At 39.7% G+C, this 25,416-nt stretch overlaps 1 protein-coding gene across 33 annotated transcripts in view; it reads right to left on the bottom strand.

The window, feature by feature from the left end:
• GABRG3 (gamma-aminobutyric acid type A receptor subunit gamma3) overlaps positions 1 to 21,761 on the bottom strand; it is a 650,486-nt gene extending 628,725 nt beyond the window's left edge. For 8 of the 33 annotated variants that reach the window (XR_008705665.1, XR_008705662.1, XR_008705666.1 and 5 more), the window contains exons 1-2: positions 20,647 to 21,052; positions 20,165 to 20,293 (exon numbers count right to left, since the gene is read on the bottom strand). The gene's annotated coding sequence lies outside the window, so the exon portion shown is untranslated. Of the gene's footprint in view, positions 1 to 14,579; positions 14,827 to 14,955; positions 16,731 to 18,120; positions 18,399 to 20,164; positions 20,294 to 20,646 lie in introns of those variants that run through there. The other 25 variants (XR_008705667.1, XR_008705664.1, XR_008705669.1 and 22 more) reach the window with 15 other exon arrangements.
• Positions 21,762 to 25,416: the final 3,655 nt, after the last annotated feature.

Genomic DNA, 25,416 nt, shown 5'->3' with positions numbered 1-25,416 from the left:
TTCCCTAACCTGTGAAATGGGGACACTGAATAGATCATATCAAAGGTCCCTTTCTGTTCTGAAAATTCTGTAATTCAACTTGCAGGCAAGGGAAACAAATATTTAGTAAGCACATCTCTCTGATGGCAAGCCTATCTGTTGTTTTTGCCAGCATTAAATCTTCAGAGACTGAGTATAACCAGCCCATGTGGACTGGGGTTCCCTATTCTGAGCCTCTAGAACACTGGTTTCTGGTGAGACAAGAAAAACCATTGAGAGTGTCATGGGTCCTCACATAGTGCCTATTGGTTAGTAGCAGCTGACAAAAGCATGTCAAAAAGATGTCAAGGCAGAATGACATCTCAGAAAATGGAAGGGAAAAGCAGAAAACTGTACCTGCATGCTCCAGGATCTTGTGAAAATAAGGTAACAAGGAAATCAAGTAAGAAGGATCTCTGTGCCACACCTGCACATATACTGAAAACTTCCACACATAAAACATTCTTAATAAGGTTTAAATATGAACAACAGAGTTTCCGAAAGTAAAGGGTCCCCATTTCTGTCATAAAAGGAGGGAAAAGCTGGTAAACGAAGTCGTGAAGATTAGAATGACTGGTTTAATAGCTGGTATAATGTGACCCAGACAGAAGCCATGGGTTAATGAATGTAATAGAGGGCATTCTATAAGACAGAAAAATGATGAGAATACTTAAAATTTCAGATTAAAAAAGTTAATGTTTGACGACAATGTGATTATGTATTAAAAAGTATTTGACAGTATTAGCATCATAAAAAAATACCAGAATACAGACCATTGGAGCATCCTTTCGTAGAAAAACTTGGCAAAAATTACCAGAATCAACCTTATCAAAATTCTCAAAGGTAGTGAAAGATTTGCAGGAACCAGGTGAGCCAAGAGAAAGTCCACAGAAACAGTCCTGGAGAATTCCGTGGTGTTTTAACTCATCGAGGCCAACCTTCCCACCCAAAGCAGCATCAGTCTTGAAGATACTAGCCAATGTTCCCTTATGAATACTTGGTGCTAGGGAGAGCAAAGCAGACCTAATTCCCAGCAAATTGTGTTTGTTGGTTTTGACCTGTCAGGGGCTAATACAAGGGATCTATTCACAAAGAAAGTAGAAAATCTGAATAAACTCATAACAACTGAAAAGTCTGAATCAACAGTCAAAACCTTCCAGCAAAGAAAAGTCCAGGAGCAGATGGTTTCACTGATAAATTCCACCAAATATTTAAAGAATTAAAATCACTCTTTATCAAACTTTTCCAAAAATAAAGAGGAAGGAATATTTCCTAACTCCTACAACGTCATCATTACAAAGTCAGCTAAAGACATCACAGGAAAAGAAAACTATAGCACAATATCCCATATATAAGCAAAAGTTCTTAACAAAATACTAGTGCACTGATTGCAGCAGCATATTAAAGGGATTATATCTCATGACCAAGTGGGATTTATCTCAGGAACACAATGAAAGTTCAACATATAAAACTTAAGATAATACACCACATTAAGGAAATAAAGGAAATAATCTACACAAGCAACTCAACTGATCCAGCAAAAGCCAACTGACAAAGTGCAGTAGCTTTTAATAATAAAACCATTCAATAAACTAGAAACAGAAGAGGCTATCCTCAAAGTTATAAAAGGCATAAATGAAAACCCCACATCTAACATCAAACTTAATGACAAAACGCTAAAAGCTTTCTTCCTAAGATCACAAAACCATTAAGATAAAGGAAGCCCAATTTTGCCACTTCAATCAACATTGTACTGGAAGTTATAGCTAGAGCAATTAGTCAACAAAGTAAGCAAAATACATCCAAATTAGAAACAAATAAGTAAAACTATCTCTATTTACAGTAACCTGATTTTGCATGTAGAAAATTCTAAAGAATACACACACACACACACACACACACACACACTGTTAGAGTGAATAAACAATTTCAAAATCAGTGTTGCAGGATATAAGACCAACTCATGAAAAATTGGTGTATTTCTATACACTAGTAATAAATAACCTGAACAGGGAATTAAAAAGAGAATTCCACTTGATAGCATAAAAATAAAATACTCAGGAATAAATTTCACCAAGTAGATGAAAGTCTTGTGTACTGAAAACTATAAAACACTGCTGAAATAAAGAAAACACAAGAATTGAAAAGGCATCTATAGGCATGTATAGGGTGTATACATACAGGATGTACAGGGTGTATCCTATATGCACATATAACACTTAATATTGATAAGATGGCAATATTATCCAAAACAATCTACAGGTTCAATGCAGTCTTTACCAAAATCCCAAGAGCTTTTTTGCAAAAATACAAAATGCGGCCTGGAAATACATATGGAATTTCAAGGGACCCCAAACAGCCAAAACAATCTTGTAAAAGAAGAACAAATTTGGAGGTCTGAGACTTCCTGATTTGAAAACTTATTAAAAAGTACAGTAATTGAAACAGTGTACCACTGGCATAAGGACAGACATACAGATCAACAGAATAGAACTGGGAGTCCAGAAACAAACCCACATGGTGTGCGTGCTCAGTCATGTCCGACTCTTTGCAAACCCATGGACTGCAACCCACCAGGCTCCTCTGTCCATGGGATTTTCCAGGCAAGAATACAGGAGTGGGTTGCCATTTCCTTCTCTAAAACCCATATTTCTTTGGTCAATTGGTTTTAAACAAGTGTTCCAAGACCATTCAATGGGGAAAGAACAGTCTTCAACAAATCGTGCTGGGACAACTGAATACACATGGGAAAGAAAGAAATTTTACCCTTATCTTACACCACATGCAAAACGTAACTCAAAATGAACCAGATCTTAAATGTAAGGTCCATAACTATCAAACTTTTAGAAGAAAATATAGAAGTATATTTTCACAACCTCTGATTCACCAATAGTTTCTTAAATAATATTGAAAGCACAAGCAACAAAAGAAAAATATGTAAATCTGGCTTTATCAAAATGAAAAACTTGTGCATCAAAGAACATTTAACAAGAGAGATAAAAGACAAGACAAAGGTAAGAGAAAATATTTTCAAATCATGATTTTGATAAAGTTCTAGTATCCAGAATATGTATATTAAAAAGCTCTTAAATGCAACATTAAAAAGACAACCTAATTTTAAAAATTATCACAGGATTTGATAGATATTTCTCCAAAGAAGATATATAAATAGCCAGAAAGCACATGAAAAGATACTCAATATCATTACTCATTAAGAAAATACAAATACATCCTAGAAGAAATGGGGGAAGGAACAGAGGGTATATATGAAGAAATAATGGTTCAAAATTTCCAAATCTGATGAAAATCATGAGTCTACATTTTCAAGAAACTCAGTGAATTCCAGGTAAGATGAACTCAAAGACACCCACATTGAGAAACATTATAAACAAACTTTCAAGACACCAGAAAAAGAGAGAATATTGAAAGCAGCAAGATTTGCATTTCTTTAATAATTAGTGATGTTGAACATCTTCTCATGTGCTTGCTGGCCATGTGTATGACTGAACATCTTCATAAAATCTACAAACAATACATGCTGGAGAGGGTGCGGAGAAAAGGGAACCCTCTCATACTGTTCATGGGAATATAAATTGATACAGACACTGTGGAGAACAGTATGGAGGTTCCTTAAAAAACTACACATAGAACTACCACGTGACCCAGCAATCCCACTACTGAGGAAATACCCAGAGAAAATCATAATTCCCAGTGTTCACTGCAGCAATATTTACAACAGCCAGGACATGGAAACAATCCTAAATGTCCATCAAGAGAGGAATGGAAAAATAAGATGTGGTACATACATAAAATGGAATATTTTGTTGTTGGTGTTCAGTTGCTAAGTCATGTCCGACTCTGCAACTCCATGGACTGCACCATGACAGGCTTCCCCATCCTTCACTGTCTGATGGAGCTTTCTCAAATTCATGTCCATTGAGTTGGTGATGTCATCTAACCGTCTCATCCTCAGCTGCCTCCTTCTCCTTTTGCCTTAAGTCTTTCATAGAGCAGGGTCTCTTCCAGTGAGTCGGCTCTTCATGTCAGATGGCCAAAGTACTGGAGCTTCAGCTTCAGCAATAGACTTTCCACTGAATATTCAGGGTTGATTTACTTTAGAACTGACTGGTTTGATCTCTTTCCAGTCCAAGGGACTCTCAAGAGTCTTCTCCAACACCACAATTCGAAAGAATCAATTCTTCAGCATTCAGCTTTCTTTAGGGTCCAACTCTCACATCCATACATGACTATTGGAGTCATGTATTGGAGCTTTGAGTATATTGACCTTTGTCAGCAAAGTGATGTCTCTGCTTTTTAATACACTATCTAGGTTTGTCATAGATTTCCTTCCAAAGAGCTAGCATCTTTTAATTTCATGGCTGCAGTCACCATCCACAGATTTTGGAGCCTAAGAAAATACAGTCTATAACTGCTTCCGCATTTTCCCCTTCTATTTGTGATGAGGAGATGGGGCCAGATGCCGTGCTTTTCATTTTTTTAATGTTGAGCCCTCATCAAGAGGCTCTTTAGTTCCTCTTCACTTTTGCCATTAGAGTGGTAGCATCTACATATCTGAGGCTGTTGATATTTCTCCCAGTAACCTTGATTCCAGCTTCCAATTCATCTAGCCCAAAATTTCGCATGATGTACTCTGCATGTAAGCTAAATAAGCAGGTGACAGTATACAGTATTGACACACTCCTTTCCCAATTTTGAACCAGTTGTTTCACGTCCAGTTTTAACTGTTGCTTGTTAATGAGCATACAGGTTTCTGAGGAGACAGGTAAGGAGTTCTGATACTTCCATCTCTTTAAGAGTTTTTTGCAGTTTTTTGTGATCCACACAGTCCAAAGGCTTTAGTATAGACAGAGAAGCAGAAGCAGATGTTTTTTCTGGAACTCCTTTGCTTTATCCATGATCAAAGGAATGTTGGCAATTTGATCTCTGGTTCCTCTGCCTTTTCTAAATACAGCTTGTACATCTGGGAGTTCTCAGTTCATGTATTAGTGGGTCTACAATGAAGGATTTTGAGCATAACTTGGCTAGCATTTCAAATGAGTGCAATTATATGGTATTTTGATCATTCTTTGGGATTGGAATGAAAGCTGACTTTTTCCAGTCCTGTGGCCACTGTTGAGATTTCCAAATTTGCTGCAATATTGACTGCAACACTTTAACAGCATCATCTTTTAGAATTTTAAATAGCTCATCTGGAATTCCCTCACTTCCACTAGCTTTGTTTGTAGTAATGCTTTGTAAAGTCCACTTGACTTCACACTCCAGGGTGTGTGGCTCTACGTAAGTGATCACAACATCATGGTTATCTGGTTCATTAAGACCTTTTTTGTAGAGTTATACTGTGTATTCTTTTTTTTTTTTTAATTTTATTTTATTTTTAAACTTTACATAACTGTATTAGTTTTGCCAAATATCAAAATGAATCCGCCACAGGTATACATGTGTTCCCCATCCTGAACCCTCCTCCCTCCTCCCTCCCCATTCCATCCCTCTGGGTCGTCCCAGTGCACCAGCCCCAAGCATCAAGTATCGTGCATCGAACCTGGACTGGCAATTCATTTCATACATGATATTTTACATGTTTCAATGCCATTCTCCCAAATCTTCCCACCCTCTCCCTCTCCCACAGAGTCCATAAGACTGTTCTATACATCAGTGTCTCTTTTGCTGTCTCGTACACAGGGTTATTGTTACCATCTTTCTAAATTCCATATATATGCATTAGTATACTGTATTGGTGTTTTTCTTTCTGGCTTACTTCACTCTGTATAATTGGCTCCAGTTTCATCCACCTCATTAGAACTGATTCACATGTATTCTTTTTAATGGCTGAATAATACTCCATTGTGTATATGTACCACAGCTTTCTTATCCATTCATCTGCTGATGGACATCTAGGTTGCTTCCATGTCCTGGCTATTATAAACAGTGCTGCGATGAACATTGGGGTACTCGTGTCTCTTTCCCTTCTGGTTTCCTCAGTGTGTATGCCCAGCAGTGGGATTGCTGGATCATAAGGCAGGTCTATTTCCAGTTTTTTAAGGAATCTCCACACTGTTCTCCATAGTGGCTGTACTAGTTTGCATTCCCGCCAACAGTGTAAGAGGGTTCCCTTTTCTCCACATCCTCTCCAGCATTTATTACTTGTAGACTTTTGGATCGCAGCCATTCTGACTGGCGTGAAATGGTACCTCATAGTGGTTTTGATTTGCATTTCTCTGATAATGAGTGATGTTGAGCATCTTTTCATGTGTTTGTTAGCCATCTGTATGTCTTCTTTGGAGAAATGTCTATTTAGTTCTTTGGCCCATTTTTTGATTGGGTCATTTATTTTTCTGGAGTTGAGCTGTAGGAGTTGCTTGTATACTGTGTATTCTTGCCACCTCTTTTTAATTTCTTCTGCTTATGTTAGGTCCTTATCATTTTTGTCCTTTATTGTGCCTATCCTTTCATGAAATATTCCCTTGTTTTCTTCAACTTTCTTGAAGGGACATCTAGTGTTTCCCGTTCTATTGTTTTCCTCTATTTCTCTGCATTGTTCACTTAAGAAGGCTTTCTTATCTTTCTTTCGCTGTTGATCTCTGGAGCTCTGCCTTCAGTTGAGTATATCTTTCCCTTTCTTCCTTGCCTTTCCCTTATTTTCTTTCCTCAGTTACATGTAAAGCCTCCTCAGACAACTACTTTGCCTTCTTAAATTTCTTTTTCTTTGGGATGGCTTTGGTCACTGCCTCCCATACAATGTTACAAACCTCCATCCATAGTTCTTCAGGCACTCTGCCTAACAGATCTAATATCCCAAATCTGTTCATCACCTCCACTGTGTAACCATAAGCTGTTTGATTGATGTCATATCTTCGTGGCCTAATGGTTTTCCTTACTTTGTTCAATTTAAGACTGAATTTTATAATAAGGAGCTCATGATCTGAACCACAGTCAGTTCCAGGTTTTTAGTTTGCTGACTGTATAGAACTCCTCCATCTTTGGCTACAAAGGACATAGTCAATCTGATTTTAATATGGGATATTAGTCATAAAAGGATCAAAATTGGATCATTTGTAGAGACATAGATGGACCTAGAAACTGTCATAGAGAGTGAAGCAAGTTAAATCTAATACAGTTATGTTAAGTTTAAAAATAAAATAAAATTTAAAATAAAATAAAAAAAAAAAACAAAAAAAAAAAAAGAAAAAACAAATATTGTATATTAATATATATGTGGAATCTGAAAAAAAAAATGGTAGAGATGATCTTACAGAAATAGAGACACAGACATAGAGAACAAATGTATGGAAACCAAGGAGGATAGAGGGAGTAGTGGATGAATTGGGAGACTGGGGTAAACATATATAAACTATTGATATTATGTATAAAAAAGATAACTAATAAGACTCTACTGTATAGCACAGGGAATTCTACTCAATGCTCCATGGTGACCTACATGAGAAGGAACTACAGAACAGATTAGAGAAATGTATACAGAGCTGATTCATTTTGCTGTTAAGTAGAAATTAACACAGCACTGTAAAACAACTATACACTAGTAAAAAATAATTTAAAAAAAAAGCAAGACAAAAGTGATATCATCACACATAAAGCATCCTCAATGAGATTACCACATTTCTTAACAGAAACTTTGGAGGCCAGAGGTAATGTGTTAATACAGTCAAAGTGCTAGAAGAAAATATCTGTTAAGAAAGAATTCTGTATCTGGTAAACCTGTCTCTCCAAAGTGATCAAGAATGCACTTAAAACTAATACAGGAGTAGTATGTCAATTATATATCAATAAACTGAGGAAAAAACATGAGGGGAAAATCAAAATTTTCCCAAATAAACACAAGTTGAGGGAGTTTGCTACCTTTAGACCTGGCTATAGGAAATGCTCACAGGAGTCCTGAAAGGTAAAATGAAAAGACAGTACACAGTAACTTGAAGTTGTATAAATACACATCTCAACAAAGGCAAATAAATGGGCAATTGTTATATAAAGAATAAAAAGTTGTGAATAAAGTGTAAAGAAGTAAATTTTTGCATTCTACTGACAATAAGCAGATATAAATTCAAATTAGAGTATTATAACTTTAGGATGTTACCTGTAATCATCAAGATAACTAAAAACAAAATAGCTATAGAATATACACAAAAAGAGATGAGAAAGTAATTTAAACATTTCAGTAGGAAAAAAATAAACTAAAAACACAAAGAAAAACAGTAATGAAGAAAATGAGGGTCAAAAGAGCTACAGGAAACAAGTAGCAAAGTGACAGAAGTAAATTCCTCCCTATCAGTAGTTACTTTAAATGCAAATAAAAAAAAATAATAAAATAAATGCAAATCAGTAGCTACTTTAAACTCAACAAGAGACAGAGACTGCCAAAATGAGTAAACACCTCACTCAACTATACGCTATCTCTAAGAGATGCACTTGTACAAAGACACAAGTAGATTGAAAGTGAAAAGATGGAAAAAGTATTATATACAAAACATAAACAAAAGAGAGTAGGGGTGGCTATACTAACATCAGACCAAACATTAAGTCAAAACAGATTATAAGAGGCAAGGAAGGACATTGTACATTAAATAAAAATTTTAATAAAGAAAGGTGATATAACCATTTATGCACCTAGTAACAGACCATAAAAATACTTGAAACAAAAACTAATAGAATGAAAGAGAGAAGTAGAGTTTTAGAATAATAGTTGGGCACTTCAAATCCACTCACAATAATGGATAGAATAATTAGAGAGAAGGTAAGGAAGAAAGCAGAACACAGGACTTAAAAAACACATTAACCCACCTTCATCTGACAGACATACACAGACGCCTCTGCACGATGACACCAGCAGTGTACACATTCTTCTCAAGGACGCGCAAGACGTTTGCAAGGATACACTTGATGTTAGACCATAACCAAGTATCAGTAGATTTAAAAAAGATAACTATCATACATAATAGCATCTCCAGGCACAGCGGAATGAAATTTCAAATCAAGAACAGAAAAAAATGAAAAAAATTCACAAAATTGTAAAAATTAAATAATGCACTTTAAAACAACCAGTGGAGAAGGGGACAGTCCCCAGATGGCAGAGAAACAGGATGGGGAGACCACCTTCTCCCTCCCAAATATATCATGTGCATGTGGAGCAACTCCCACAGAACAAATTCTGAATGCTGGCAGAGGACCCCAGATGTCCGTAAAGGCAAACCAATCTCCTAGGAATGAGATAGGGCAAAAAATAAAGACAAAAAAAGGGAGACATAGGATTTGGGGATGGGGATCTGTCCTGTGAAGGGAGTCGTGGAGGAGAAGCTTCTACACAATAGGAACTCCTCTCACAAGCAGGGTCAGTGCGAAGCTTAGGAAGCTCAGAGGGAAGCACAACCGAGAAAATTCACCACAGAGATCATGCCGAATGGCAGTTACCAGCGGGAACCAGCTCATATGCTGGGGTCTGCCCCCAGTGAGTGGGAGCTGGGTATGCTGGCTCGGGCTGTGTCACGGGTCCTCAGGGAAAGGACCGGGGTTGAATGCCGGAACATTCTGAGGTAGCTATACAACACAGCACAGGCAGAATGGGGAAAACCATGGAATCACCAGAGAAACAACGGAACATTCCTGCAGGAAGGTTCTAACGCCGCACTCTGAGCCCAGGCACGCTCACAGAACAAAGAATCATGACCTAGCAAATATCAACGAGGGTCAAGCTGGCTGCCACCTATGGCCCCAGAGGCAGAGAAGCAGGCATGCAACAGCCAGAGATGGAAGGCAAGCAGCCACTGCAGTGCCAGCCCCAGAGACAGCGTCTGCCCCTAAAATCTGAGTGGATGGCCCACAGTCTCACCCACGTCTTCCTGGGATCATGGACAGCCCAGCTCTGCCAGGAGAGTCACAGCCTGAGTCCAGCTACCCTGGGGAGACGCATGCCCACCTGGGACTGTGCCTTCACAGCTCACCAGGAGCCCGAGCAGCTTGGCCCTGCAACCATGTGTGGTCCAGCCACTGAGGGCACCCCACACATGCCAGCGGCACTTGCAATGTCCCTCTCTCTCCACAACACAGTTGAGCAAGTGAGCCCAAATGAGAGGCCACTCTCTCCCCTCTCGTGTCAGGGCAGAGATCAGACACTGAAGAAAAACTAGGAAGCAGAGGCGGGCCAGGTGAGCAGAGCAATGAAGGGGGAGCTTCTCTGGAAGTGGCAGGTGCAACAGAATAAAATCCTTCCGTTAAACTGAGATTGTGTACTTTAGGAGCAACTGTAGACTTTGAGAAGAAGTGCAAGCCAGAGCAAGGGAATATCTATAACTGAACTGATTCCACACTGCACACAACAGGTCCAGACACCTTCCTAGATATATTGGAGGACCTTCTGAGTAGGCAACTCAACTGAAGCAGGAAAATGGAGGAATCACATGAACATTCATCACATTATGACCATATAGAGATATACTTCCTGCCTCCTATAAAAGTTTTCTTTATTATTTTTTTAATTTTTTTATTACTTTTTAATTTAAATTTTTTATTATTTTTTTCTTTTTTTCTACCTTCCCTTCTTTTTTTCTTTATTCCTTCATACTATACTAGCATACTTCATTACTCCTTTAATTTTTCATCTTGCTGCCTACTCTTACCTTTCTAAAAAACCTTTTTTTAAAAATAAATTTCATATTTTTGTTTCTGTTTTTTTTAATATTGTACTTTTGAGAGTCTAATTTTTATTCCAGGTTTTTGCTTTTTGATCTTTTGTTGTTAATTTTGTATCTTTGAAACTCTAATTTTTAGTATCTATTTTACTTAGGGATGTGATTATTGAATTGATTGCTCTCTTCTCTCTTGATTCTCCTTTTTCCCCTCCTGTCATCTCTTTCTCCTTCTTCCTTCTTCTCTTCTCTATATAACTCTGTGAATCTTTCTGGGTGTTTCTGGCTGTGGAGAGTTGCGTCACAATTAACCTAGGGGTTTTGCCTTCGGTACTGTGTGAGCAGAGAAGTCTTCATGCTACTGTAAGAGGTCAGGACTGAAATCTAGAGGCAAGTGGCTCAAATCCAGATTTTGGACCATCAGAAAATTCTTGACCCCAGGGAACATTAATAGATGAAAGCCCACCCCAAAGCCTCCATACCTACACTGAGACCAAGCTTCACTCAAGAGCCAGCAAGCAATGCAAGACACTCCATGTCAATTCTTTAGCAAAACAGGTAACCCTGCACATTAGTAAAGAAGCTGCCCAAAGTCATACCAAACCCACAGACACTCCAAAACTCACTAATGGACACTGCTCTGCCCTCCAGAGAGATAATAGTGGAAATAAATGACTCAGAACCAGAATAAAGAAAAAAAGAATAAAAAGAAATGATGACAGCCTAAGAGACAGAGACCTCTGGGGCAATGTTAAGTGGCCAACATTCAAATCAAAGGCATCCCAGAGGAAGAAGACAAAATGAAATAACAGAAGAAAATATCTGAAGAGATAGTAGTTAAAAATTTCCCTAAGATGGGAAGGAAATAGCCACCCAAGTCCAAGAACCCCAGAGAGTCCCATACAGGATAAACCCAAGGAGAAACACACCAAGACACATATTAATCAAACTAATAAAAATTAAACACAAAGAAAAAATATGGAAAGCAGCAAGGGAAAAGCAACAAATAACATACAAGAGGATTCACCATAAGGATAACAGCTGATCTTTCAACACTAACTCTGAAGGCCAGAGGGAATGGCAGGATATAAAGTGATAGAAGGGGAAAGCCTATAACCAAGATTACTCTAACCAGCTAACACCTATCCTGCTCAAACTCTTTCAAAAAAACTGCAGATGAAGGCAAACTCCCAAACTCATTACAAGGCCACCATCAACTTGGTACCAAAAACAATGATGCCACAAAAAAAGAAAATTACAGGCCAATGTCACTGATGAACATGGATGCAAAATCCTCAACAAAATTCTAACAACAGAATCCAACAACATATTAAAAACTTCATACATTATTATCAAGTGGGCTTTTGCACCAGGATGCAAGAATTCCTCAGTATACATAAATCAATCAATGAGATACATCATATTAACAAACTGAAAGATAAAAACCATCTGATTATTTCAACAGATGCAGAGAAAGCATTTGACAAAATTTAACACCCATTTATGATTAAAAACTCTCCAGAAACTAGGCATAGAAGGAACATACCTCAATATAATAAAAGTCATATATGACAGACCCAGAGTAAACATCATCATCAATGGCAAAAAAAAATGAATGCATTTTCTCTAATATCAGAAATAGGACAAAGGTGCTCACTCTGCTGCTACTGCTGCTGCTGCTAAGTCACTTCAGTTGTGTCCATTCTGTGTGACCCCGTAGACAGCAGCCCACCAGGCTCCCCCGTCTCTGGGATACCCCAGGCAAGAACACTGGAGTGGGTTGCCATTTCCTTCTCCAATGCATGAAAGGTGCTCACTCTAACTGCTACTATTCAACATAGCTTTGGAAGTCCTAGCCATAGTAATCAGAGGAGAAAAAGAAATAAGAGGAAGCCAGATTAGAAAAGAAGAAATAAAGCTCTCACTGCAGATGACATGATTCTCTACACAGAAAACCCTAAAGATGCCACCAGAAAATTACTAGAGCTAATAAATGAATACAGTAAAGTTGTGATATATTAATTAATTAATATACAGAAATTCCTTGCATTCCCATAAACTAACAATGAAAAAAAAAACAGAAAGAAATGAAGGAAACAATTGCATTCTCCATTGCAACAAAAAGAATAAAACATTTAGGAATAAATTTAGCTAAAGCAATAAAAGATCTGTACACAGAAAACTATAAAACACTAATGAAAGAAATCAAACATGACACAGATAGATGGAGCAATCTATCATATTCTTGGATTGGAAGAATCAATATTGTGAAAATAACTATACTACCCTAAGCACTCTATATATTCAACACAATCCCTATCAAACTACCAAAGGTATTTTTCACAGAACCAGAACAAATAATTTCACAATTTGTATAGAAACACAAAAGACCCCAAATAGCCAAAGTAATCTTGAGAAAGAAGAAGGGAACTGGAGGAATTAATCTTCCTGACTTCAGACTATACTACAAAGCTATAGTCATCAAGACAATATGGTACTGGCACGAAAACAGAAATGTAGATCAATGGAACAAAACAGAAAGGCCCGAGATAAATCCATGCACTGCTGGATACATTTTCTTTGACAAAGGAGGCAAGAAATATACAATGGAGAAAAAGTCTCCTCAACAAGTTTTGTTGGGGGAAACATCAACTATGCATAAAAGAATGAAACCAGAACACTTTCTAACACCATATCCAAGAATAAACTCAAAATGAATTAAATACCTAAATGTAAGAGCATAAAATATAAAACATGAGCCTTGTAGCACTCCCCTTGCCCCAAAAAAGGAGCAGAACAATAACTGAACAAAAATTTTTTAAAAATCAGAACACTAACAGATGTATTAGAAAAAATAAAGATGTAGATGAAACAACTGAGAGGTAAAACAGAAACAACGGTGATTTCAAAAAACCCAGAGAAGACTCAGGGTTGTGGCTTAGGTGGAGGCGGGTTTAGGCGGGGTTTAGGCCTATGCTCAGGACACAGGCATCCCGAAAAGGCCCTGGAGGGTTGGGGGCCTGGGGCTTAGGGTCAGCATGGGCTGAGGGGCCCCAGAATTTCTCTGGCCTCCTTGGAGAATGTAGGATCAGGTCCAGGCCTGGCATGCTAGCTGAGCTCCTCCCCTCCCCTATCCTCTGATCCCCCAAAGTTCCCTTCCCGTTGGCCTCTACTTTTTCTCTGAAAAAAACTATCAGGTTGTGCAAATGTAACTGTGGTTTTGGACCCTGAATTTTAAATCATTATAACTAGGCTGTTACACTGTATTAATTAAAATAGGAACCATCACAATCAACACATTTTTGCCAATGAAAAATAAGTTTGTTTATTCCTATAGTGTATAAATCCGTGCTTGGGGATTTGATGAACTCTTGGAAAGCATTTTCTGCCTCCTGCTGGTTGTGGAAATGTTTTCCCTGCAAAAAGATTTTGAGATGCTTGAAGGAAGTGGTAGTCCACTGGCGAGAGGTCGGGTGAATATGGCAGATGAGACAAAATTTTGGAGCCCAATTCATTCAACTTTTGAAGTGTTGGTTGGGTGATGTGTGGTTGGGCACTGTCATGGAGGAAAATTGGGCCCATTCTGTTGACCAATGCCGGCTGCAGGCATTGCACTTTTTAGTGCCTCTCTTCGGCTTGCTGAGCACACTTGTTATACAATGGTCTCGCTGGAATTCAGAAACCTGCAGTGGATCAGACTGGCAGCAGACCACCAAACAGTGACCATGACTTTTTTCTGGTGCAAGTTTGGCTTTGGGAAGTGCTTTGGAGCTTCTTTTCAGTCCAACAACTGATCAAGCCACGGCTGGCTGTCATATAAAATCCACTTTTTTGTCAGATTTCACAATTTGATTGAGAAATGGTTTGGTGTTGTGCAGAATAAGAGAAGATAGCACTTCAAAACAATGATTTTTAAAGGTTTTATTGAGCTTTTGCATCTTTACAATTTGCTTCAAATCGAAATGACTGTAGAACGGTTGACAATAAGTTCTTGGGCAGCATCTTGTGTAGTTCTAAGAGGATCAGCTTTGATGATGGCTCTCAACTGTTGTCAACTTCTAATGGCCGGCCACTAAGCTCCTCATCTTCAAGGCTCTCTTCTCCTTTGTAAAACTTCTTGAATCACCCTGAACTGTACATTTGTTAGTAGTTCCTGGGGCAAATATGTTACTGACATTGCAAGTTGTCTCCCTGCTTTACAACCAATTTTGAACTTGAATAAAAAAATAGCTTGTATTTGCTCTTTGTCTAACATCATTTCTATAGCCTAAAATAAATATAAATTAAGTAATAATTCATTCAAAAAAACATAAAGAGAAATGTTCATTAAAATGATGTATAACATAACCGCATTTCACAATGTAAAAAGACAAATATATATAAGGGATTAGATCTGATAGACACAGTGCCTGAAGAACTATGGATGGATGTTCGTAACACTGTACAGATGGTGGTGATAAAAACTATTCCCAAGAAAAGGATATGCAAAAGGCAAAATGGTTGTTTGAGGAGGTCTTACAAATAGCTGAGAAAAGAAGAGAAGCAAAAGGCAAAGGGGAAAAGGAAAGATATACCCATCTGAAGGCAATGTCCCAAAGTAAAACAAGGAGAGATAAAAAAGCCTTCTTAACTGAACAGTGGAAAAGAAATAGAGGAAAACAATAGAATAGGAAATACTAGAGATCTCTTCAAGAAAATTGGAGATACCAAGGGAGCATTTCATGCAAAGATGGGCTCGATAAAGGACAGAAACAGTGTGTATCTAACAGAAGCAGAAGATACTAAGAAGAGATGGTAAGAGTACACAGAGCTACACAAAAAAAGTTCTTAGTGATCCGGAAGACCACACCGGTGTGGTCACTCACCTAGAGCCAGAAAACCTGGAGTGTGAAGTCAAGTGGACCTTAGGAAGCATTACTATGAACAAAGCTAGTGGAGGTGATGGAATTCCAGTCGAGCTCTTTCAAATCCTGAAAGATGATGCTGTGAAAGTGCTGCACTCAATATGCCAGTGAATTAGGAAAACTCAGCAGTGACCACAGGACTGGAAAAGGTTGGTTTTCATTCCAATCCCAAAGAAAGGCAATGAGAAAGAATGTTCAAAAACTACCAAACAATTGCACTCATTTTACATGCTAGCAAGGTAATGCTCAAAATCCTCCTAGCTAGGATTCAACAGTATACAAACCAAGAATTTCCAGATATACAAGCTGAATTTTAAAAAGCCAGATAAACCAGAGATCAGATTGCCAACATCCAGTGGATCACAGAAAAAGCAAGAGAATTCCAGAAAATCACCTATTTCTGCTTCACTGACTACACTAAATCCTTTGACTGTGTGGATCAAAACAAACAGAAAATTTCTTAAAGAGATGGGAATACCAGACCACCTTACCTGCCTCCTAAGAAACCTGTATGCAGGTCAGGAAGCAACAATTAGAACTGGACTTGGAACAACAGACTGGTTCAAAATTGGAAAAGGAGTACATCAAAGCTGTATATTGTCACCCTGCTTATTTTACTGATATGGGGAGTACATCATGAGAAACGCTGGGCTGGATGAAGCACAAGCTGGAATAAAGATTGCCAGGAGAAATATTAATAAACACCCTTATGGCAGAAAGCAAAGAGGAACTAAAGAGACTCTTGATGAAGGTGAAAGAGGAATGAAAATGTCAGCTTAAATTTTATCATTCAAAAAATGAAGATCATGGCATCTTGTCCCATCACTTCATAGCAAATAGATGGGGAAACAGTGGAAACAGTGGAAACAGTGGCAGACTTTATTTTCTTGGGCTCCAAAATCATGTGGACAGTGATAGCAGCCATGAAATTAGTAGATGCTTGCTCCTTGGAAGAAAAGCTATGGCAAAACTAGACTAAAACTAGTGTATTAAAATGCAGAGATATCACTTTCTTGACAAAGCTCCATCTAGTCAAAGCTTTTGTTTTTCCAGTAGTCATGTATGGACATGAGAGTTGGACCATGAAGAAAGGTGAGCAATGAAGAACTGATGCTTTCAAACCATGGTGTTGGAGAAGGCTCTTGAGAGTCCCCTGAACAGTAAGGAAATCAAACAGTCAGTCTTAAAGGAAATCAACCTTGAATATTCATCGAAAGGATTGATACTGAAGCTGAAGCTCCAATACTTTGGCCACCTGATGTGAAGAGTTGACTTACTGGAAAAGACCCTGATGCTGAGAAAGACTGAGGGCAGGAGAAGAAGGGGGCAATAAAGGATGAGATGGTTGGATGGCATCATTGACTCAATGGACATGAGTTAGAGCAAATTCAGGGAGATAGCAAAGGACAGGGAAGCCTGGTGTGCTGCAGTCCATGGGGTCACATAGAGTTGGACATGACTAAGCAATTGAAAAACAACAAATATACTGGCAAATTATTTTTGACATGGGTTTTAAGATGATAAATGGAGAAAGGACAGTAAATCAGCTTGTGTCCTGCCCCCACGCCCACCTCACAAGCCCTCCAGTCTGTTCATCAGCCTTCACTGCCCCGGACCCCACTTGGACATAATTTTCCCCCTTCTGAAGTGGAATTCAGGGCCTCTCTCCACTGAGTCCTCTTTAACCACATGCCCCGCTCTCTGTCTCCATGCTGTATTGCAGGATACAAGTGTCTGCTCCTCTCCTGTCCTGCACACTGCACCCCACATGGCCAGGGGAAAATCCCCTCCCTCAGCAGACCCCCACCACCCACCTGCCCACGGAACATCTTTCCTCCTAGATGGGGCACACTGTGTCTTCTCTCAGGTCTTTGCCTGGGCCCTGGAGGCCCTGGGATGGGGGTGGATCCTCTAACCATGTCTGTCCTGCTCCCTTTCCCTTTCCCCCACTTGCATGAGTCTCCTTGCTGCTATAGAACTTTCCAGAGTTCTGCCTCTGAAAATGTTCCCCACTGGAATGCCATTTTTTTCAGAGTCACACAGCTGCCCCTCTCCACTCACACACACACACATCTCATAGACAGACACATGCATATGCTCACAAGCACACGCACAAGCACATTTGCACAAAGACAATCACATACAGAGACACAGCAGGCCCTCCTTATTCCTCTTCCCTGCTTTACTTTTCTGCATAGAATTTATCACCATTTGTCAAATTATATGCTTGTTTTTCTTTGTAACTGCCTCATCCCACACCTTGGAATATAAGATCCCAGAGCACAACGAGATTGTTTACTCATGGCTATGTTCCAAGCACCCCTGGGGGGTGTTTAGTACAACTAGGTCTCCAGTAAATATTTATTGAGTAAATACACACCACAGAGCTCAGAATAAAAGAATTCTGGCCCAGGTCACGAAGTGCTGAGGCTGGGATGTGACCAGGTATCTTTGACCTCAGTCTGCAGAGTCCAACTCTCACCATAGCAAGGTCTCATGCCTGATGTCCACTCTGCTCCACTGAACTGCAGCTTCATCTGGGGTCAAATGTAAATGTGTTTAACCCCAGCTGTGTCACTTGGGTGAGAGGTGTCTGAGGCTACCTAAGCTGTGTCTGCCACAAACAGCCTGGAGGCGCCATGGGAGCAGCTGGAGGACCCGGTGCTCCTGTTGGGCCACTCATCCATGGCAATGGCTCAGCCACCTGCTAGCTTCCTTGGGCCTGTGGAGTCTCTCTGGGAATGGAGGCTCTGGCTTCCTGAAGCGGTGGAAGGTCCCCAGGGCCTCCATCTGTCCTGGATACCTGAGTCTGGACAGAAATCTGCAGGGATGGTGTGGAAACAAGTATGTTGGTCAAACAGCCCTGAGAACCCAGCACAGACCTGGGGGCCCCCAGAGGCCCAACACAGCAACAAGAGGCCTATGCAAAGGTTGCATGCTAAATATGTCAAAAATAAATCAGCAAATCCAGATAAACCTCAGTATCTTTTTCATGCTTTGCTTAGGAAGTAGCGATTTAAATTGTCCATTAAGAAGGTATTTATCTGCCAAAAAACTTGAATGTATATATGAAAAAGCTGTTAATATAACAGTATAATGTTTGTTAAATCACTTTTCATGTTAAAACATACTACATTTTTCAATACCTTTCCATTGTACAGGACTTTCCAATATGAAACATGCTTTTACACAGATTATTCCTGATTTCAGTAAATCTGGGTGAGACTGACAAGGTCATTACTGCCCACATTCTCAGAGAAAGAAGCAGGGCCTTGAGCTCAGTTCATTCATGATGCCTGTCCAGGCCTCAGTCTAGTGCTGACATCTGACCAGCCCTGCGGAGCTCTGCCCTGCCCCACCCCCAACAGGAGCCCACTGCACTTTGGATTGGGGGGGGGGGTCCTCCCACCACAGGGGGCACCCTCTCTCCACTCCCCCAACAGGAAGCATTTCATAAAGTGTGGCCTAGAGTAGCGACCAGCATTGACAGGTCCACAAACATTCATTTATCCGACTCCCCACCCCCATGATCTTTATGGAAAAAAGGGAACTGTCAAAATTCCAAAAGTTTCAGTAATGGCATTGCATCCTTAAAATTTTGTTAAGAAGGTATACTCATGTCAAGTGTTCTTATCACAGTAAAAGAAAATTTTCAAAGAATTAGAGGATGAAAAACTGAGAAAACAATCAGCTGTTAGTTTGAATGATGCTATTTTGGACTGCAAAGAGATCAAACCAGTCAATCCTAAAAGAAATTGACCCTGAATATTCATTGGAAGGACTGATGCTAAAGCTGAAGCTCCAGTACTCTGGCCACCTGATGTGAAGGGTCAACACACTGGGAAAGACCCTGATGCTGGGAAAGATTGAGGGCAGGAGGAGAAGGGGTGGCGGAGGATGAGATGGTTAGATAGCATCACTGACTCAATGAATATGAATTTGAGCAAACTCCGGGGGATAGTGGAGGGCAGAGGAGTCTGGCAAGCTACCGTCCACAGGATTGCAAAGAATTGGGCACAGTTTAGTGACTGAACAACAACAATAACAATAACCATTTAGAGTTAGTTTTAAGCTCTTCCATAAAATGTTTATTGTTGGTGACTCTACAGTGCATGAGTCACTATCTTCCATCTCAAAAGCATCATATATTCAAAGAGTATAATTTTTAACTTTAGATTTGTAAGAGGAGAGTAAGTTGTAAAGTTTACACATGATAGGAAGGCCTTTCACTGTTAATATGCCAGGCACAAAAATAAACCAAAGATTTCTATTATATATTCAAATTAATATTTTAAAATTAACTGAGGCTTGCTGCCACTCCCACTAATATATACACATAAATGCTCCCTTATTCCATCTCTCCCTATTGTACATAATTTTTAAAAACTGTCACTAATCATTACATTAGCAGACTCTAAGTTAAATGGATAGTATCCAGTGCTTGCAAGTGGGAAAAAAAAAAAAAAAGCAACCTTGTATTGATGCTAGTAATTTGGGACAAGATTTTAAGCTTTTGTTTAAATGAACTTTGGCAATAACTATGCAAATTAAGGGATTCCCAGATGGCACTAGTAGTAAGCAACCCACCTGCCAATGCAGGAAATGCAGGTTCAATCCCTGAGTTGATTGAAGATCCCCTGGAGGACGGCATGACAACCCACTTCAGTATTCTTGCCTAGAGAATCTCATGGACAGAGGAGCCTGGTAGGTTACAGTCTATAGGATCACAAAGAATAGGACATGACTAAAGCAACTTAGCACACACACACACACAAATTAAACCTAGAGAATAGACCTATAGAAAAGCAACTTCTTTTCAACTAATTTGTTTAGGGAAAAACTAGAGACACCATCAAGAGCATACTGGTTAAAAAATAGGCCATGGAGCCACAATGAGGAATATTTTTCACCAATTAAATACAATGAAGCACATCTATTAACTTTATGTAAAAGGTGATCTATTATTCTTACAACCAAATGAGGTTTAAAAATCAAACCAAATGAGGTTTTGGTGCAAAAAAAATTACAGAAAACAAAATTACCGCTGAGAGATGCAGCATCCCACTCACCTCCAAATTCTCCTTCTCAGAATCATGTGATACTGACCAGCAAATCAGCCTGGAAATAAAATATTTACTTGCCTTCTCATGCAGCGTGTCCTGCTCTCATTCAATCCTGCACCTATGAAGTACGCAATAACTTTGAAGTAGTTCTCAACATGCAGCACATCTGTGAATTGCTCAGAGAGCCCCTTTGCTGTGAAAGAGACCCAAGTGCTGCCTAGTCAGACAGACAATTAGAAAACACCAACATCAAAACAAGAATCACATTCTATGGTAACCCTGTTTGCTCAGGAAGCAAAGGAATGAGCTCTTCGGAGTAAGGCCCTCTCCTTGAAATGGCTCAGGCTTTGTGACTTGACCAGTGATGGACAGAGCTGCTTATTTAGTTCAGCTGTAACTAGTTTAGTGTCTGTTCCATAAAACCAAAGCTTTTTTGCCCATGTGTATACAATTTGTTAACTAATTATTTGATTTCCACGATCTAAAACAGACACAACGATCTGACTGACTGATAAGCAATTATCGGTATACCTTAAACTTCTCAGAAGTTTCCCTGACTCTGGCACCCCCAGGCCCAGGCTAATCTAAAGGGCTTTCATGTTTACTGTTGTACTAGTGCCCTGTCTTCTAAGTATCTCCTGACTTTTCTCACTACAAAAACTCCTTGGGTTAAAGATGGAGATAGTCTCTGTTATACCCCGAAGTTGTATGGCAGTGCCAGAGCAGAACAGACATAGATTCCCATTCGGAAAGGATGTAGAAGGCATCTGACAATGCATTGGAGACATGGACATTCAGGGTTATTCCGTGTATTTTGTGTTACCTACAGACAGTGAATGAGAAACATGCATGGGAAACCAAGAAAAAAAATAGAAGTTGCAAGAAAAGGTCTAAGAGAGACACAAAAGACTGCACGAATCCAGAGACATTGAGGGTATTGGAGACAGGCTTAAGGACAAGGCAGCACTTGGATTTGCACAAAAGAATGAGCATTTTCAGGGAGACTGGCATACTTGGATGGGTTTTGAGGGGAGCATCAACAGAGTGGCTGAGGCAAGACAGGGTGGGCTAGATAAAACATGGTCCTGCTAGGATCCAGGGTCCTCATGCAGTTAGGGACAGAAGCTTAATTAATCTCTCCACTGCCCCCCTAGCTCAGAAACCCAGTCAGCCTTGACTCAGAAATCCCACATCCTCTTTGCCTGTGGACAGTGTAATGTACAAATCATTAAGTAGATTCGTGATGGTGTACAGAAAAAGGTCAGCAGTTTACTTTCACACCATGTTTTTAAAAGCAAGGCTTGTTGTATAAATACAATGTAGAAACTCTAGAAAACAAACATTTTCAGAGCTTTAAAGCACCTTTGTTCCACATCCACAGTGAAATGACACTGCACACAGAGCCTGAAACTCGTGACGCCACTTGGAAAGCATGCATAGCTAGACTCCGATATGTGTTTGGGGGAGACTTCCCTGGTGGCTCAGATGGTAAAGCGTACGCTTATAATGCGGAAGACCCGGGTTCAATCCCTGGGTCAGGAAGATCCTCTGGAGAAGGAAATGGCAACCCATTCCAGTACTCTTGCCTGGAAAATCCCCTGGACGGAGGAGCGTGGTAGGCTACATACAGTCCATGTGGTCGCAGAATCGGACACGACTGAGTGACATCACTCACCCTTGCTGAGGCCATGCTTGTTTGCTTTTGCATTTAACTGAAAGCATTTGGAAGTGACAAAACTTTCTTTTAAAAATAATCAATAGGTCTTTTTTTCAGTAATCAAATTTTGCCATCAGTCAGTTCAGATGACTAAAATTTTTATTTAGCCTCCGTTGTGAATAAAAGCAAAAAAAAAAAAAAAATGATCTTGGCCTTTGTTGATGGGGGTTAGCTTGCTTGCCTACAAGTGCTATTTTAGTAATGAAAACTGTCTTTTATTTTTCCCTGCCTCATTTACGTTATGCTAAGCCAGCTTGTAATTTCCCATTAAAAACATGAAAGATTACTCAGCCATAAAAAGGAACAACTTTGAGTCAGTTCTAATGAGGTGAATGAACCTAAAACCTATTATATAGAGTGAAGTGAGTCAGAAAGAGAAAGATAAATACCTTATTCTAACAGTTATATATGGAATCTAGAAAAATGGTACTGAAGAATTTATTTACAGGGCAACAATGGAGAAACAGAGAGACAATAGACTTATGGACATGGGGAGAGGGGAGGAGAGGGTGAGATGTATGGAGAGAGTAACATGGAAACTTACATTACCATATGTAAAACAGATAGTCAATGGGAATTTGCTGCATGTCTCAGGAAACTCAAACAGGGGCTCTGTACCAACCTAGAGGGGTGGGATGGGGAGGGAGATGGGAGGGAAGTTCAAAGGGAGGGGACATATGTATACCTATGGCTGATTCATGTTGAGGTTTGACAGAAAACAAAATTCTGTAAAGCAATTATCCTTCAATAAAAAAATAAATTAATTTTAAAAGCCATGAAACATATACCTTATATAATTTAAATTCATTTGACCACTTCCTTATAAAATACCATGATAAAAACTAAATTACACTATAGATGCACGCAAAGGCTTTCTAAAACACAGAAAAGGGTTTCTGGGGAAAACCTTCAGCACTGAGAACCCTGCAGGATGCGCAGAGGTCAGGGCGCTGGCTGGGACTCTGGCTGATGAGGCAGGGCATGCTGCGAGCCGGTGCTGCTGGGGCGGGCTCTCCCTAGCTCACCATAGTCCCTAAGGGTCTTCATTCACCAAGCCAGGGGTCTACAGAAGCCTTACTGCAGAGAACTTTAAAAGGCATCTCACAGTTTCTGAGAGTCATCTCTCATCCTTCTGTTTGCAAGCTAAATAAGCTTTCTTGATCCTTTCCACACAAGTCACATGTTCTGCCAACCATCTAATGATGCCATGGGTTTCCTGCAATCTTAAATTCTCTGTGACATCCTTCCTCAGTCACAGGAATGAGAAGCAAGCCCAGCCCTTGCGTTAGTGGTTCTGAATCAGGTTACACCAAACGCAGTGCACCTAATCATCTGGATTCCTCCAAAAACATTTCTGATCTGAAACCCTATCAACAGTTTTCTGTTCTAATATTTTGAAAATTCAATTAAGAGTCTGATGAATGTCATATAAGCTCATGTATTTCACCAAATAAATAATTAAGATTATACATTGAAGGTATCTGAGTTCATTCTTCCCTATGCCTGTGTCTTCATTTCCTTTGTCTAAACCAGAATAGTGGCTTAGACCTCCTCAGACAACTGTGCAGGCTGCCAGATCAGAAGCCAAATGTCCCATAACTTATTTTTCAGAAGTCTTCTCATGCCTGATACCACCCACCATAGAAAGGGAGTAGATTGCTTCTGTCATTTCTGGCAAATAACATGGCAGCAGGTATAAGGATCATATCTAGATTCAGCCATACAGAGAATCTTCATAATGAGAGGAAAAACAACGCTTCTCATGATGACAGCTAGGTATTTTATCTGTAATTTGGTATGACTCTTTTCCTTGCCTCAAAACTAAAAATTCACCAGAATGTGTTCAGATAAAGGCTATAACTTATGCAAATTCTGGGTTCCAAAGAGAACTCTCACTGAGGATTAAAACTCAATTCAAGCAAAAGGGCCCAGTAAATAGCCACTGGAGGGATCTGCCATACCAGCCAATACAGCTCCCAAAGCCTTTTCTTTAATATTAAAAATCTATTTAATACTCATGTGGTCAAGCCATGAACATTCAAATGTTCTCCCCCAGTGAGTGTGGTCAGCCGTAAGCAGATGGGCTCAGTTACAAGCTATTAGACACTGACTGTGAGAAGATGAGGTACTGTAGCGTAACAGGATGGGAAGGCCTCAGTTCTGCCCAGCCACTCCTCGTTCACAGCCTGTTCTTTCCCTCCCTCCTCACAGAGCCAAGGAACACTGCACACAATGTATTCCAACCCCTGTCTGGGGACTAGCCCCCTCTGGTCCACACACACAAGGCATGACTGTGGAGGTGAAGAATGCTAGTAAGTACATTTCTTGATTACTGATTATACTTTTATCTTTAATTTAGAATCAGTAAATGAGTGAATATTTAATTAATTTTATGTGAATTATTTTTAGAAAAGGGAAGTAGTTAAAAACAACAACAACAACAACTGCACCAGAATGTTTGTTACAATTCAGATCAAGTCCAAAATTTCCCAACCCAAACAGCCTGATTAAATAGGAAAAGCCCTCAACCTAACATCAGAATAAGTAGTCCCTGGTTCTGTCACTGTGAATCCATCATTCTTCAGGACCTCAGTTTTCTAATTTGCAAACTAAATGTTTGCCAAGTGAAAGTGAAGTTGCTCAGTCGTGTCCGACTCTTTGTGACCCCATGGACTGTAGCCTATCAGGCTCCTTCGTCCCTGGGATTTTCTAGGCAAGAGTCCTGGAGTGGATTGCCATTTCCTTCTCCAGGGTATCTCCCTGAGAAAGGAAATATCTCCCTGAGAAACCCAGGAATCGAACCCCAGTCTCCTGCATTGCAGGCAGACGCTTTACTGTCTGAGCCACCAGGGAATGTTTGTCAAGGTTAGTGCCTATAAGTGTTAGCTTTCACCATAGCCAACACTTAGTGGCTTAAAACAACAACCGTTAATTATTTCTCATGAGTCTGTACGTCAACTGGGTGGTCCTGGTTAGCTGGGTCAAGCTTGGCTCATTTTGGCTGAGCTCACTGGTGGGTGCCATGAGATGTCTCACCTGGGACAGCATCAGCTGGAATG

The sequence above is a fragment of the Bubalus kerabau genome, chromosome 19 (assembly GCF_029407905.1).
Source record: "Bubalus kerabau isolate K-KA32 ecotype Philippines breed swamp buffalo chromosome 19, PCC_UOA_SB_1v2, whole genome shotgun sequence".
Lineage (NCBI taxonomy): Eukaryota > Metazoa > Chordata > Mammalia > Artiodactyla > Bovidae > Bubalus > Bubalus kerabau.
This window is presented reverse-complemented; position numbering and strand designations above follow the sequence as displayed.